Source organism: Mus caroli, unplaced genomic scaffold (assembly GCF_978045245.1).
Source record: "Mus caroli unplaced genomic scaffold, Mus_caroli_1 scaffold_10, whole genome shotgun sequence".
NCBI classification, from domain to species: Eukaryota; Metazoa; Chordata; class Mammalia; order Rodentia; family Muridae; genus Mus; species Mus caroli.
Genome location: NW_028227265.1, coordinates 32,110,296 through 32,124,149, shown reverse-complemented (window position 1 = coordinate 32,124,149; position 13,854 = coordinate 32,110,296).

The following is a 13,854-nucleotide window of genomic DNA, read 5'->3' as shown; positions in this document are numbered from 1 at the left end:
GATTAATTTGAATGCTTGGCTCATAGGGAGTGGCACTAGTAGGAGGTGTGGTCTTGTTGGTGGAGGTATGGCCTTGTTGGAGGAACTGTGTCACTGTCAGGGCGGACTGTGAGGTCTCATAGGCTCAAGCCAGTTCATTTCCTGTTGCTTGCAGAACAAAATGTAGAACTCTCAGCTCCTTCACCAGCACCAAGTCCCCATTCATGCTGCCATGGTTTCCTCCATGATGATAATGGACCAAATCTTTGAAACTGTAGTCTAGCCCCAATTAAATGTCCTTTATAAGAGTTGCTATGGTCTTGGTGTCTCATCTCAGCAGTGGAAACCTAACTAAGACAGTGGATGTTTAGGAACATTCTATCTTACCTGGTTTTTAAAATAAGTGCACAAATAAAAACCTTTGTCTTTTAAAAATATTTAATTTCCCCAACTCTCTATTAGGCACATTCTCTGGGGGATTATGTCCTTTTATCTTTTTCCCCAGCATTTGCAGTAGATATGGCTAACTCATAGATCTGCAATATCTGGCATCCTATACAAATTGGGCCATTTCAGGTAATATGACAGTTAACAATAAACTGCCATACTTGATGAACTATATAGCCAAAACAGTCCTGCTGTTTTGTTATGTTTGAGGACTAAGAGCTTAGGTATTCTATGGCTCCCAAGTAAGATGTCTAAAGAACTACTGTTATGGCATCTGCATTCAGGACCATCACTTCCTAAATAGTCTCATCATTGGTACAAACCTTTCCTCAATGCCAATTTGCCATTATATTTGTTCTGTCTTTGGCATCCTAGGTCTTTAATGACTTGCCTTGAAGGTTCTCTCATGATTTTCTGTCTCATATGTTTCATTCAGCTCTTTCTTTCTCTGAATGGGCTCCTCCCCAGGGGGATTCTACCATTCTAAATGAGTATGCCCATGCCCAGTCACCCTTTTACTAGTTGTTGTAATCTTACATCCGAGCCTCTTCATTTGCTTTGTTAAGTTATGCCAGTTTGAAATAGGCTTCTACATGCCTACATCTTCATTGTTTATCTTCTTCCAAGTTCCAAAAGACAGGTATTTTTTCTCTCTATTTTTCTATTATTTCTCCCTCCCTCTTTCTCTCCCTCCCTCCCTCTTTCTTTCTCTCCCTCCTTCCCTGTCTCTCACTCCTTCCTTCCTCTCCCTTCTCCCTCCTCCTTCCCCCCTCCCCTACTCTGTTTGAGTGTGTGTGTGTGTGTGTGTGTGTGTGTGTGTGTGTACACCTATTTGTATGTCAATCTCTTAGCACTGGATCTTCTTTGATTCTCAGTAGATATTTATAGATGGAATGAACTAGGTTTGTAATAAAACATATTTCTTCATTTTACAGTAAAGGAACTGGTACAAATTAATTAGTATATATTAAAGACCTTGACACTAACCTAACACTACATGAACCCAAGTCCTTCAGATGACAAGCTTATTGCTTTTTCAGATATACCTTTCACATATGAGCTTTCGTATATACCTACAGATTCTCATGAAGACACTCTCATGGAGAAAGGCTAAAACAGAGCTTGATGCAGTGGTACAACCCCATAATCTCAGGAACATAACAGATCAAACCAGAAGGATTGGAAACCCAAGGTCAGAATGGGCTACAGAGTAAGTTGAAGGTTGGCTCAGTCAACCAACATAAGGAATCCCTGAGATTTAGGATTTTACTGCTGTGAACAAACACCATGACCAATGCAAGTCTTATAAAGGACAACATTTAATTGGGGCTGGCTTATAGGTTCAGAGGTTCAGTCCATTATCATCAAGGCTGGAACCAGAGTCCAGGCAGGCATGATGCAAACAGAGCTGAGAATTCTACATCTTTATCTGAAGGCTGCTAGCAGAATACTGTCTTCCAGGCAGCTAGGAGGAGGCTCTTAAAGCCCACAAACACAGTAACACACCTATTTCCATAAGGCCATACCTACTCCAACAGGGCCATACCTTCCAATAGTGCCACCCTCAGGGCTGAGCATTTATAAACCATCACACCCTCTCTCACCATGTTAAAAGTAAATAACAACTACTGCAAATGTTGGGGTCAGAGTAGCTCAGTGGTACAGTGCTAACATAGAATTAACTCAGCCTTAGTGGCAACATGCAGCACAATAATAAAATAAACAAACACATGTATACAAAAATAAATAAGAATTGAAACACTGAATTCTGGACTGTATACTGCATGAAGGGAGAGGATGAGTTTTAAAAGGAAAGGTTTACTGCTTGGTGGAAAATCTTCTGGCCCACTAGTTCTCAGAAAGTGAGCCTGGAGGCAGGAGTCCCTAAATAGGATGGACTATTCTGCTTCACCCCTCTGGGGAGTGGGGAGGATGGTAATTAGCACTTGAAAGCTGAGGTTGGTGCTAAAGTTGATAGCTCCGCAGCAGGGAGCCTTTAATATAAAGTGCTGCCTTCATTAGCGATTCAGAGAATAAGCTTCCCTGATCTTTCTCAAGATTGAAAAGGGAAAATATGCTTTGGAAATCTACCTTTTTCTTAGTGACAGGGAAAAAGAATTCCCTGGACATCTGTCAGTTTAATCGCACGTTGTGGACCTGGCCTGCATACAGAAAGTATTCACTTATAAAAAGATCTTCATTTTAAAAAAAAAGGCACAGATTCCCAGTTTATGTGGCAGATCTATTAAAGTGGACTGACCGAGGTAGGCCTGGCAGCCTGCATTTCAATGCATAGAGTCGTTTATTAGTTTCTTACGCCATAACCATGGTCCCTTGTAAAGGCAGAGTGTATTCAGGAGCCGGTTTCTACACCAACACATAATACCTACCGACCTGTTTGTTTCTCAGATAACTAAAGTGAATCTGCGTCATCACACAAGGTAAAAGGTAGAGAAAGAATGCCCTCTATCTGGTCCTCTTCCCATGAAAGATTTGTTTCCAGACATTTAAGTTAACTTTATCAAGTGTCAATCAGGCAAGGCTTCATGTGCATAATTTCAAAGACACCCACACCCAATCTCCCATTCTCATTGTGGTAGTCAACTTCGTGGCATCCTGACAAAATATCAGAGTAAGCCAACTTAGAGGAGGGAAGATTTACTCTGGCTTTCGATTTCAGACCTGTTCATTTTGATTCCGTCTCGATGGGCCTGTGGCAAAGGGCAGAGTGTTCTGAAAAGGAAGGCATGGCAGAGCTGACTACATCACAGTGACAGGGAGATAAAGAGAATGAAACAGGAAGGGACGGACAGGCAACCCAATAGGCCTTTTAAGGTCACCAACTCTAATAACCTACTTCTTCCAACTGAACGTCCCCACCTAAAGGTCCTGCCATTCTCAATAGCACCATCAGCTGGCAGCCAAACCTTGGACTTGGCCTTTCGAATATCTCAGATCCTAACTGATGTGTTTTATTAAGTCCAAGATACAGCTCAGTATGGTGTGGTGGGAGGTGCCACATCAGCGGGCCCATCCTGAGGCATGCCATCCCACCTCCCACCTCCCATCCTCACCCCCAGATATCAGCCATACAGCAACAGGTCTATTGTAGACTAGAGTTTATTTCCAGACATGGTAAGGAGGGTTGAGAAGAGAGTAGAGGGGGGGAGAGGGAGGGAGGGAGGGAGGGAGAGAGAGAGAGAGAGAGAGAGAGAGAGAGAGAGAGAGAGAGAGAGAGAGAGAAGAGAGACAGAGAGACAGAGAGACAGAGAGACAGAGAGACAGAGAGACAGAGAGAGAGAAAGAAGTGGTGTTAGAGAAAGTGAAAGGGGTCAGAGAGTCAAAGATTCAGAAAGAGAGAGGCCAAACAGTCCCTTTCATAGCAACCCAGGCCTACCTGGCTGTTGCTAGGTAACTGTTGGGCAGAGCTTAGAAGGACTGCCAACACTAACCAGAACAGTGGTCAGAGAGCTACTGCCATAGATGACTAAGCAAGATCTTTTTCTTCTTTAACCTTCCAGAAATATGTTGGCCAATGTAAATGTCCAGGGAATGGCGACATGGTATAAGCAACATGGATTCAAGCTGTATGAATATATCTCAAGACCTGAGTGGATTTATTTCATGTTGCCAAATTCTCTGGAATCAACATTGTACAAGTAAGAAACATTCACTGAAAAGAAAAAAAAGAAATCAGAAAACGTAGTTGAGAATTATAAGAAAAGAAATATGCAAAAAGCCAGTCCATATAAACTTAACTTTCCCCAAAGCTTTAAATTATTTCCATCATAATGAGCCCTGATAAAAAGACAGGTAACTTAAGGGACACAGGGAAAGATGATCTTTGTCCCAGAGTCTGGTTAAAGTCTTTTGTTTGCTCAGTGTCAAAAATTCCAGAGTATTTGTTGTGTAAGTTGCCTGCATAAAGTCAAAAAAATTTAACATAGACAGATTTCAAATAAGAATTTTGGGACAGCAATGAACCATATTTAAGATCTAAACATATATAGCCTCTGCCTGCTAAAAACCATTTTTTTGGTTTGTTTTTTTTTTTTTTTTTTTTTTAGGAATGTCATGAAACCATATTTTTTAAACAGTAAAACTTATGTTTTTATTAACTTGTACATTCCTTGTAACCTCTGAATTTTTCCTAATCAGATCATAATCCTACCCAAGGCATGTCCAGGATCCCCCTGTTATGTTGTTTATCAGAAAAGAGAGAAAATACTTTCTTAGCTATCCTTTGAGAAGTAACTTAGGGCCAACAAAATCATATGTATATATATATATTGAGACACTTAAGAATGACTTCATTGAGAAGCCCATACTCACACAAATGTCTCATTCCTTTCTTTCCATTAATACTTTTCTATTAATTTTCTTGATTAAACCTGTTCAAATCATCTCTTAGTGAGCTCTTTATACTGGTTCATGCTGAAATTTGTTTTTACAGTGAAAAATCTGGTCCTACTTGAGTAGAGGTCTCTGAAACTTCAGTGTGCTGTGTCTCTGTTTCCTGCTCTGCTGCCCATGACAGTGACATCCACGATCTTGCCTACTTGTGAATCCTCGATGAACAGGAGGTTCTTAAAATTAAAAAAAAAAAAGAAAAAAAATCATTAGAAGAATAAATGAGGCCTGGCCCAGGAGGGCTTTACCTGAGCATCAGAGGGAGACATCGTGGTTCTGGGACTCCACCAAAAGTAGTCTGCACAGGGGAGAGTGTGGACTACAGAAGCTAAGAGCTTTGGGACAGGTGGGAGCCACAGAGCTTCTGAAGCAGCCCCCCCTTTTCGGGCTCCAGACATCCCTGCACCTTCCCTGCCAGAGGATAGATATCAGCCCTGCCCGGGAGGGATTTGCAGGAGAACCTGGGGGAGCCATCTTGGTTCCTGGATCCCTCTGAGACTAGTCTGTGCAGGTGAGAGTGTGGACTACAGAAGGTAACAGCATCTGAGACAGGTCCTGTTTTGGGTCTTCATCTTCGGCCAGGAAGGAGGTCCAAATGCCAGATATCTGTGCTCCTTCCCTGTAATAGGAGAGCTTGCCTAAAGAGAGTACTATGACCACTGAAGCTCAGAGGAGAGAGCTAGTCTTCCAAGTCTGCTGATAGAGGCTAACAGAATCACAAGAGGAACAATCTCTAATCAGAGACAACTGTGACAACTAACTCCAGAGATTACCAGACGGCTAAAGGTAAATGTAAGAATCTTGCTAACAGAAACCAAGACCACTCACCAACATCAGAACACAGCACTCCCACATCGCCCAGTCCAGGGCACCCCAACACACCCGGAAAGCTAGACCCAGATTTATTTATTTATTTATTTATTTATTTATTCTTTATTTTTTATTTTTTATTAGGTATTTTCCTCAATTACATTTTCAATGCTATCCAAAGAGTCCCCAATACACTCCCCCCCCCAGTCCCCCACCCACCCACCCCCACCCCTTAGCCCTGGCATTCCCCTGTACTGGGGCATATAAAGTTGGCAAGTCCAATGGGCCTCTCTTTCCAGTGATGGCCAACTAGGCCATCTTTTGATACAAATGCAGCTAGAGTCAAGAGCTCTGGGGTACTGGTTAGTTCATAATAATGTTCCACCAATGGGGTTGCAGTTCCCTTTAGCTCCTTGGGTACTTTCTCTAGCTCCTCCATTGGGGGCCCTGTGATCCATCCAATAGCTGACTGTGAGCATCCACTTCTGTGTTTGCTAGGCCCCGGCATTGTCTCAAAAGAAACAGCTATATCTGGGTCCTTTCAGCAAAATCTTGCTAGTGTATGCAATGGTGTCAGCGTTTGGAAGCTGATTATGGGATGGATCCCTGGATATGGCAGTCTTTAGATGGTCCATCATTTCTTCACAGCTCCATACTTTATCGCTGTAACTCTTTCCATGGGTGTTTTGTTCCCAATTCCAAGAAGGGGCACAGTGTCCACACTTTGGTCTTCGTTCTTCCTGAGTTTCATGTGTTTAACAAATTGTATCTTATATCTTGGGTATCCTAAGTTTTTGGGCTAATATCCACTTATCAGTGAGTACATATTGTGTGAGTTCCTTTGTGAATATGTTACCTCACTCAGGATGATGCCCTCCAGATCCATCATTTGCCTAGGAATTTCATAAATTCATTCCTTTTAATAGCTGAGTAGTACTCCATTGTGTAAATGTACCACATTTTCTGTATCTATTCCTCTGTTGAGGGGCATCTGGGTTCTTTCCAGCTTCTGGCTATTATAAATAGGGCTTCTATGAACATAGTGGAGCATGTGTCCTTCTTACCGGTTGGAACATCTTCTGGATATATGCCCAGGAGAGGTATTGCTGGATTCTCTGGTAGTATTATGTCCAATTTTCTGAGGAACCGCCAGACTGATTTCCAGAGTGGTTGTACCAGCTTGCAATCCCACCAACAATGGAGGAGTGTTCCTCTTTCTCCACATCCTCGCCAGCATCTGCTGTCACCTGAATTTTTGATCTTAGCCATTCTGACTGGTGTGAGGTAGAATCTCAGGGTTGTTTTGATTTGCATTTCCCTGATGATTAAGAATGTTGAACATTTTTTCAGGTGCTTCTCTGCCATTCGGTATTCCTCAGGTGAGAATTCTTTGTTCAGTTCTGAGCCCCATTTTTTAACGGGGTTATTTGATTTTCTGGAGTCCACCTTCTTGAGTTCCTTATATATATTGGATATTAGTCCCCTATCTGATTTAGGATAGGTAAAGATCCTTTCCCAATCTGTTGGTGGTCTTTTTGTCTTATTGACGGTGTCTTTTGCCTTGCAGAAGCTTTGCAACTTTATGAGGTCCCATTTATCAATTCTCGATCTTACAGCGCAAGCCTTTGCTGTTCTATTCAGGAATTTTCCCCCTGTACCCATATCTTTGAGGCTTTTCCCTACTTTCTCCTCTATAAGTTTCAGTGTCTCTGATTTTATGTGGAGTTCCTTAATCCACTTAGATTTGACCTTGGTACAAGGAAATAGGAATGGATCAATTCGCATTCTTCTACATGATAACCACCAGTTGTGCCAGCACCATTTGTTGAAAATGCTGTCTTTTTTCCACTGGATGGTTTTTGCTCCCTTGTCAAAGATCAAGTGACCATAGGTATGTGGGTTGATCCCAGGGTCTTCAATTCTGTTCCATTGGTCTACTTGTCTGTCGTTATACCAGTACCATGCAGTTTTTATCACAATTACTCTGTAGTACAGCTTTAGGTCAGGCATGGTGATTCCACCAGAGGTTCATTTATCCTTGAGAAGAGTTTTTGCTATCCTAGGTTTTTTGTTGTTCCAGATGAATTTGCAGATTGCCCTTTCTAATTTGTTGAAGAATTAAGTTGGAATTTTGATGTGGATTGCATTGAATCTGTAGATTGCTTTTGGTAACATAGCCATTTTTACAATGTTGATCCTGCCAATCCATGAGCATGGGAGATCTTTCCAACTTCTGAGATCTTCTTTAATTTCTTCCTTCAGAGACTTGAAGTTCTTATCATACAGATCTTTCACTTCCTTAGTTAGAGTCACGCCAAGGTATTTTTTATTGTTTGTGACTATTGAGAAGGGTGTTGTTTCCCTAATTTCCTTCTCTGCCTATTTATCCTTTGTGTACAGAAAGGCCATTGACTTGCTTGAGTTAATTTTATATCCACCTACTTCACCGAAGCTATTTATCAGGCTTAGGAGTTCTCTGGTGGAATTTTTAGGGTCACTTATGTATACTATCATATCATCTGCAAAAAGCGAAATTTTGACTTCTTCTTTTCTGTTTTGTATCCCCTTGATCTCCTTTTGTTGTCTAATTGCTCTGGCTAGGACTTCAAGTACAATGTTGAATAGATAGGGAGAGAGTGGGAAGCCTTGTCTAGTCCCTGATTTTAGTGGGATTTCGTCCAGCTTCTCACCATTTACTTTGATGTTGGCTACTGGTTTGCTGTATATTGCTTTTATCATGGTTAGGTATGGGCCTTGAATTCCTGATCTTTCCAAGACTTTTATCATGAATGGGTGTTGGATTTTGTCAAATGATTTTTCAGCATCTAAAGAGATGATCATGTGGTTTTTGTCTTTGAGTTTGTTTATATAATGGATTACATTGATGGATTTTCATATATTGAACAATCCTTGCATCACTGGGATGAAACCTACTTGGTCAGGATGGATGATTGTTTTGATGTGTTCTTGAATTTGGTTAGCGAGAACTTTATTGAGGATTTCTGCATCAATATTCATAAGGGAAATTGGTCTGAAATTCTCTATTTTTGTTGGGTCTTTATGTGGTTTAGGTATCAGAGTAATTGTGGCTTCATAGTGTGAGTTGGGTAGAGTACCTTCTGATTGTATTTTGTGGAATAGTTTGTGAAGAACCTGGATTAGATCTTCTTTGAAGGTTTGATAGAACTCTGCACTAAACCTATCTGGTCCTGGGATTTTTTTGGTTGGGAAACTATTAATGACTGCTTCTATTTCTTTAGGAGATATAGGACTGTTTAGATCATTAACCTGATCTTGATTCAACTTTGGTACCTGGTATCTGTCTAGAAACTTGTCCATTTAATCCAGGTTCTCCAGGTTTGTTGAGTATAGCCTTTTGTAGAAGGATCTGATGGTGTTTTGGATTTCTTCAGGGTCTGTTGTTATGTCTCCCTTTTCATTTTTGATTTTGTTAATTAGAATACTTTCCCTATGCCCTCTAGTGAGTCTGGCTAAGGGTTTATCTATCTTGTTGATTTTCTCAAAGGACCAGCTCCTCGATTGGTTGATTCCTTGAATTGTTCTTCTTGTTTCCACTTGGTTGATTTCACCCCTGAGTTTTATTATTTCTTACCTTCTACTCCTCTTGGGTGAATTACTTCCTTACCTTCTAGAGCTTTTAGGTGTGTTGTCAAGCTGCTAATGTGTGCTCTCTCTAGTTTCTTTTTGGAGGCACTCAGAGCTATGAGTTTTCCTCTTAGAAATGCTTTCAGTGTGTCCCATAAGTTTGGGTATGTTGTGGCTTCATTTTCATTAAACTCCAAAAGTCCTTAATTTCTTTCTTTATTCCTTCCTTGACCATGGTATCACTGAGAAGAGTGTTGTTTAGTTTCCACGTGTGTGTTGGCTTTCTATTATTTATTTTGTTATTGAAGATCAGCCTTAGTCCATGGTGATCTGATAGGGTGCATGGGACAATTTCAATATTTTTGTATATATTGAGGCTTGTTTTGTGACCAATTATGTGGTCAATTTTGAAGAAGGTACTGTGAGGTGCTGAGAAGAAGGTATATCCTTTTGTTTTAGGATAAAATGTTCTGTAGATATCTGTCAGATCCATTTGTTTCATAACCTCTGTTAGTTTCACTGTGTCCCTGTTTAGTTTCTGTTTGCATGATCTGTCCATTGATGAAAGTGGTGTGTTGAAGTCTCCCACAATTATTGTGTGAGGTGCAACGTGTGCTTTAAGCTTTACTAAAGTATCTTTAATGAATGTGGCTGCCCTTGTATTTGGAGCATAGATATTCAGAATTGATAGTTCCTCTTGGAGGATTTTACCTTTGATGAGAATGAAGTGCCCTTCCTTGTCTTTATTGATGACTTTGGGTTGGAAGTCAATCTTATCAGATATTAGAATGGCTACTCCAGCTTGTTTCTTCCTACCATTTGCTTGGAAAATTGTTTTCCAGCCTTTCATTCTGAGGTAGTGTCTATCTTTTTCTATGAGATGAGTTTCCTGTAAGCAGCAAAATGTTGGGTCCTGTTTCTGTAGCCAGTCTGTTAGTCTATGTCTTTTTATTGGGGAGTTGAGTCCATTGATATTAAGAGATATTAAGGAAAAGTACTTGTTGCTTCATTTTATTTTTGTTGTTAGAGTTGGTGTTCTGTTCTTGTGGCTGTCTTCTTTTAGGTTTTATGAGGGATTACCTTCTTGCTTTTTCTAGGACGTGGTTTCTGTCCTTGTATTGTTTTTTTTTTCTGTTGTTATCCTTTGAAGGACTGGATTCGTGTAAAGATAATGTGTGAATTTGGTTTTGTCGTGGAATACTTTGGTTTCTCCATCTATGTTAATTGAGAGTTTGGCTGGGTATAGTAGCCTGGGCTGGAAATTGTGTTCTCTTAGTTTCTGTATAACATCTGTCCAGGCCCTTCTGGCTTTCATAGTCTCTGGTGAAAAATCCGGTGTAATTCTGATAGGTTTGCCTTTATATGTTACTTGACCTTTTTCCCTTACTGCTTTTAGTATTCTATCTTTATTTAGTGCATTTGTTGTTCTGATTATTATGTGTCGGGAGGTATTTCTTTTCTGGCCCAGTCTATTTGGAGTTCTGTAAGCTTCTTGTATGTTCATGGGCATCTCTTTCTTTAGGTTGGGGAAGTTTTCTTCTATAATTTTGTTAAAGATATTTGCTGGTCCTTTGATTGAAAATCTTCATTCTCATCTACTGCTATTATCCATAGGTTTGGTCTTCTCATTTTGTCCTGGATTTCCTGGATGTTTTGAGTTAGGATCTTTTTGGATTTTGTATTTTCTTTGATTATTCGTGCCGATGTTCTCTATGGAGTCTTCTGCACCTGAGAATCTCTCTTTCATCTCTTGTATTCTGTTGCTGATGCTCGCATCTATGGTTCCAGATTTCTTTCCTAGGGTTTCTATCTCCAGCGTTGCCTCAATTTGGGTTTTCTTCATGTCTCTACTTCCCTTTTTAGGTCTTGGATGGTTTTATTCAATTCCATCACCTGTTTGGTCTGGTTTTCCTGCAATTCTTTAAGGGATTTTTGTGCTTCCTCTTTAATGTCTTCTACCTGTTTAGCAGTGTTCTCCTGTATTTCTTTAAGTGTGTTATTTAAGTCCTTCTTGATGTCCTCTACCATCATCTTGAGATATACTTTTAGTTCCGGGTCTAGCTTCTCCGGTGTGTTAAGGTGCCGTGGACTGGGCGAAGTGGGAGTGCTGGGTTCTGATGATGGTGAGTGGTCTTGGTTTCTGTTAGTAAGATTATTACGTTTACCTTTCGCCATCTGGTAATCTCTGGTGTTAGTTGTTATCGTTGTCACTGTTTAAAGATTGGAGCAGACGCTGTGTTCCACTCACCAGAAGTCTTTAGATCCTATGGCGGGTGTCGTGGGTAGCTGGTGGGTGTCAGCTGACCCTGCGCCCTAGCTATCCCGGTGCTGGTCTGACCGGAAGAGGCTTGTGGCCCTACTCAGGCCGGTTTTCTGCCTCCCCAACCAAAGCAGTCTCAGGTCCCGCGCGATTGGACTGGAGCAGAAGCTGTGTTCCACTCACCAGAAGTCTCAAGATCCTGTGGCGGGTTTCGTGGATAGCTGGCAGGTGTCAGCTGTCCCCGCGCCCCAGCCACCCCGATGCTGGTCAGACAGGAAGAGGCCTGTGGCCCCACTCAGTCCGGCTTTCTGCTTCCCTAACTAAAGCAATCTCAGGTCCCGCGAGATTGGATTGGAGCAGAAGCTGTGTTACACCCACCAGAAGTCCCAAGATCCTGTGGAGGGTGTCGTGGGCAGCTGGCGGGTGTCAGCCGCCCCTGCGCCCTAGCTACCCAGGTGCTGGTCTGACCGGAAGAGGCTTGTGGCCCTACTCAGGCCGGTTTTCTGCCTCCCCAACCAAAGCAGTCTCAGGTCCCGCGCGATTGGACTGGAGCAGAAGCTGTGTTCCACTCACCAGAAGTCTCAAGATCCTGTGGCAGGTTTCGTGGATAGCTGGCAGGTGTCAGCTGTCCCCGCGCCCCAGCCACCCCGATGCTGGTCAGACAGGAAGAGGCCTGTGGCCCCACTCAGTCCGGCTTTCTGCTTCCCTAACTAAAGCAATCTCAGGTCCCGCGAGATTGGATTGGAGCAGAAGCTGTGTTACACCCACCAGAAGTCCCAAGATCCTGTGGAGGGTGTCGTGGGCAGCTGGCGGGTGTCAGCCGCCCCTGCGCCCTAGCTACCCAGGTGCTGGTCTGACCGGAAGAGGCTTGTGGCCCTACTCAGGCCGGTTTTCTGCCTCCCCAACCAAAGCAGTCTCAGGTCCCGCGCGATTGGACTGGAGCAGAAGCTGTGTTCCACTCACCAGAAGTCTCAAGATCCTGTGGCGGGTTTCGTGGATAGCTGGCAGGTGTCAGCTGTCCCCGCGCCCCAGCCACCCCGATGCTGGTCAGACAGGAAGAGGCCTGTGGCCCCACTCAGTCCAGCTTTCTGCTTCCCTAACTAAAGCAATCTCAGGTCCCGCGAGATTGGATTGGAGCAGAAGCTGTGTTATACCCACCAGAAGTCCCAAGATCCTGTGGAGGGTGTCGTGGGCAGCTGGCGGGTGTCAGCCGCCCCTGCGCCCTAGCTACCCAGGTGCTGGTCTGACCGGAAGAGGCTTGTGGCCCTACTCAGGCCGGTTTTCTGCCTCCCCAACCAAAGCAGTCTCAGGTCCCGCGCGATTGGACTGGAGCAGAAGCTGTGTTCCACTCACCAGAAATCTCAAGATCCTGTGGCAGGTTTCCTGGGTAGCTGGCGGGTGTCAGCCGACCCTGCGCCCCAGCCACCATGGTGCTGGTCAGACAGGAATAGGCCTGTGGCCCCACTCAGGCCGATTTTCTGCCTCCCCAACCAAAGCATTCTCAGGTCCCGCACGATTGGACTGGAGCAGAAGCTGTGTTCCACTCACCAGAAGTCTCAAGATCCTGTGGCGGGGGTCTAGACCCAGATTTAAAAGCATATCTCATGATGATGGTAGAAGACATCAAGAAGGACTTTAATAACTCACTTAAAGAAATACAGGAGAATACTGCTAAGCAGGTAGAAGAACTTAAAGAGGAAGCACAAAAATCCCTTAAGGAATTGCAGGAAAACACTACCAAACAGGTGATGGAATTGAATAAAACCATCCAAGACCTAAAAAGGGAAGTAGACACAATAAAGAAAACCCAAAGTGAGGCAACGCTGGAGATAGAAACCCTAGGAAAGAAATCTGGAACCATAGATGCAAGCATCAGCAACAGAATAGAAGAGATGGAAGAGAGAATCTCAGGTGCAGAATATTCCATAGAGAACATAGGCACAACAATCAAAGAAAATACAAAACACAAAAGGATCCTAACTCAAAACATCCAGGAAATCCAGGACACAATGTGAAGACCAAACCTACGGATAATAGGAGTAGATGAGAATGAAGATTTTCAACTCAAAGGGCCAGCAAATATCTTCAACAAATTATAGAAGAAAACATCCCAAACCTAAAGAAAGAGATGCTCATGAACATACAAGAAGCCTACAGAACTCCAAATAGACTGGACCAGAAAAGAAATTCCTCCCAACACATAATAATCAGAACAAAAAATGCACTATATAAAGATAGAATATTAAAAGCAGTAAGAGAAAAAGGTCAAGTAACATATAAAGGCAAGCCTTTCAGAATTATACCGAATTTTTCACAGAGACTATGAAAGCCAAAAGAGCCTG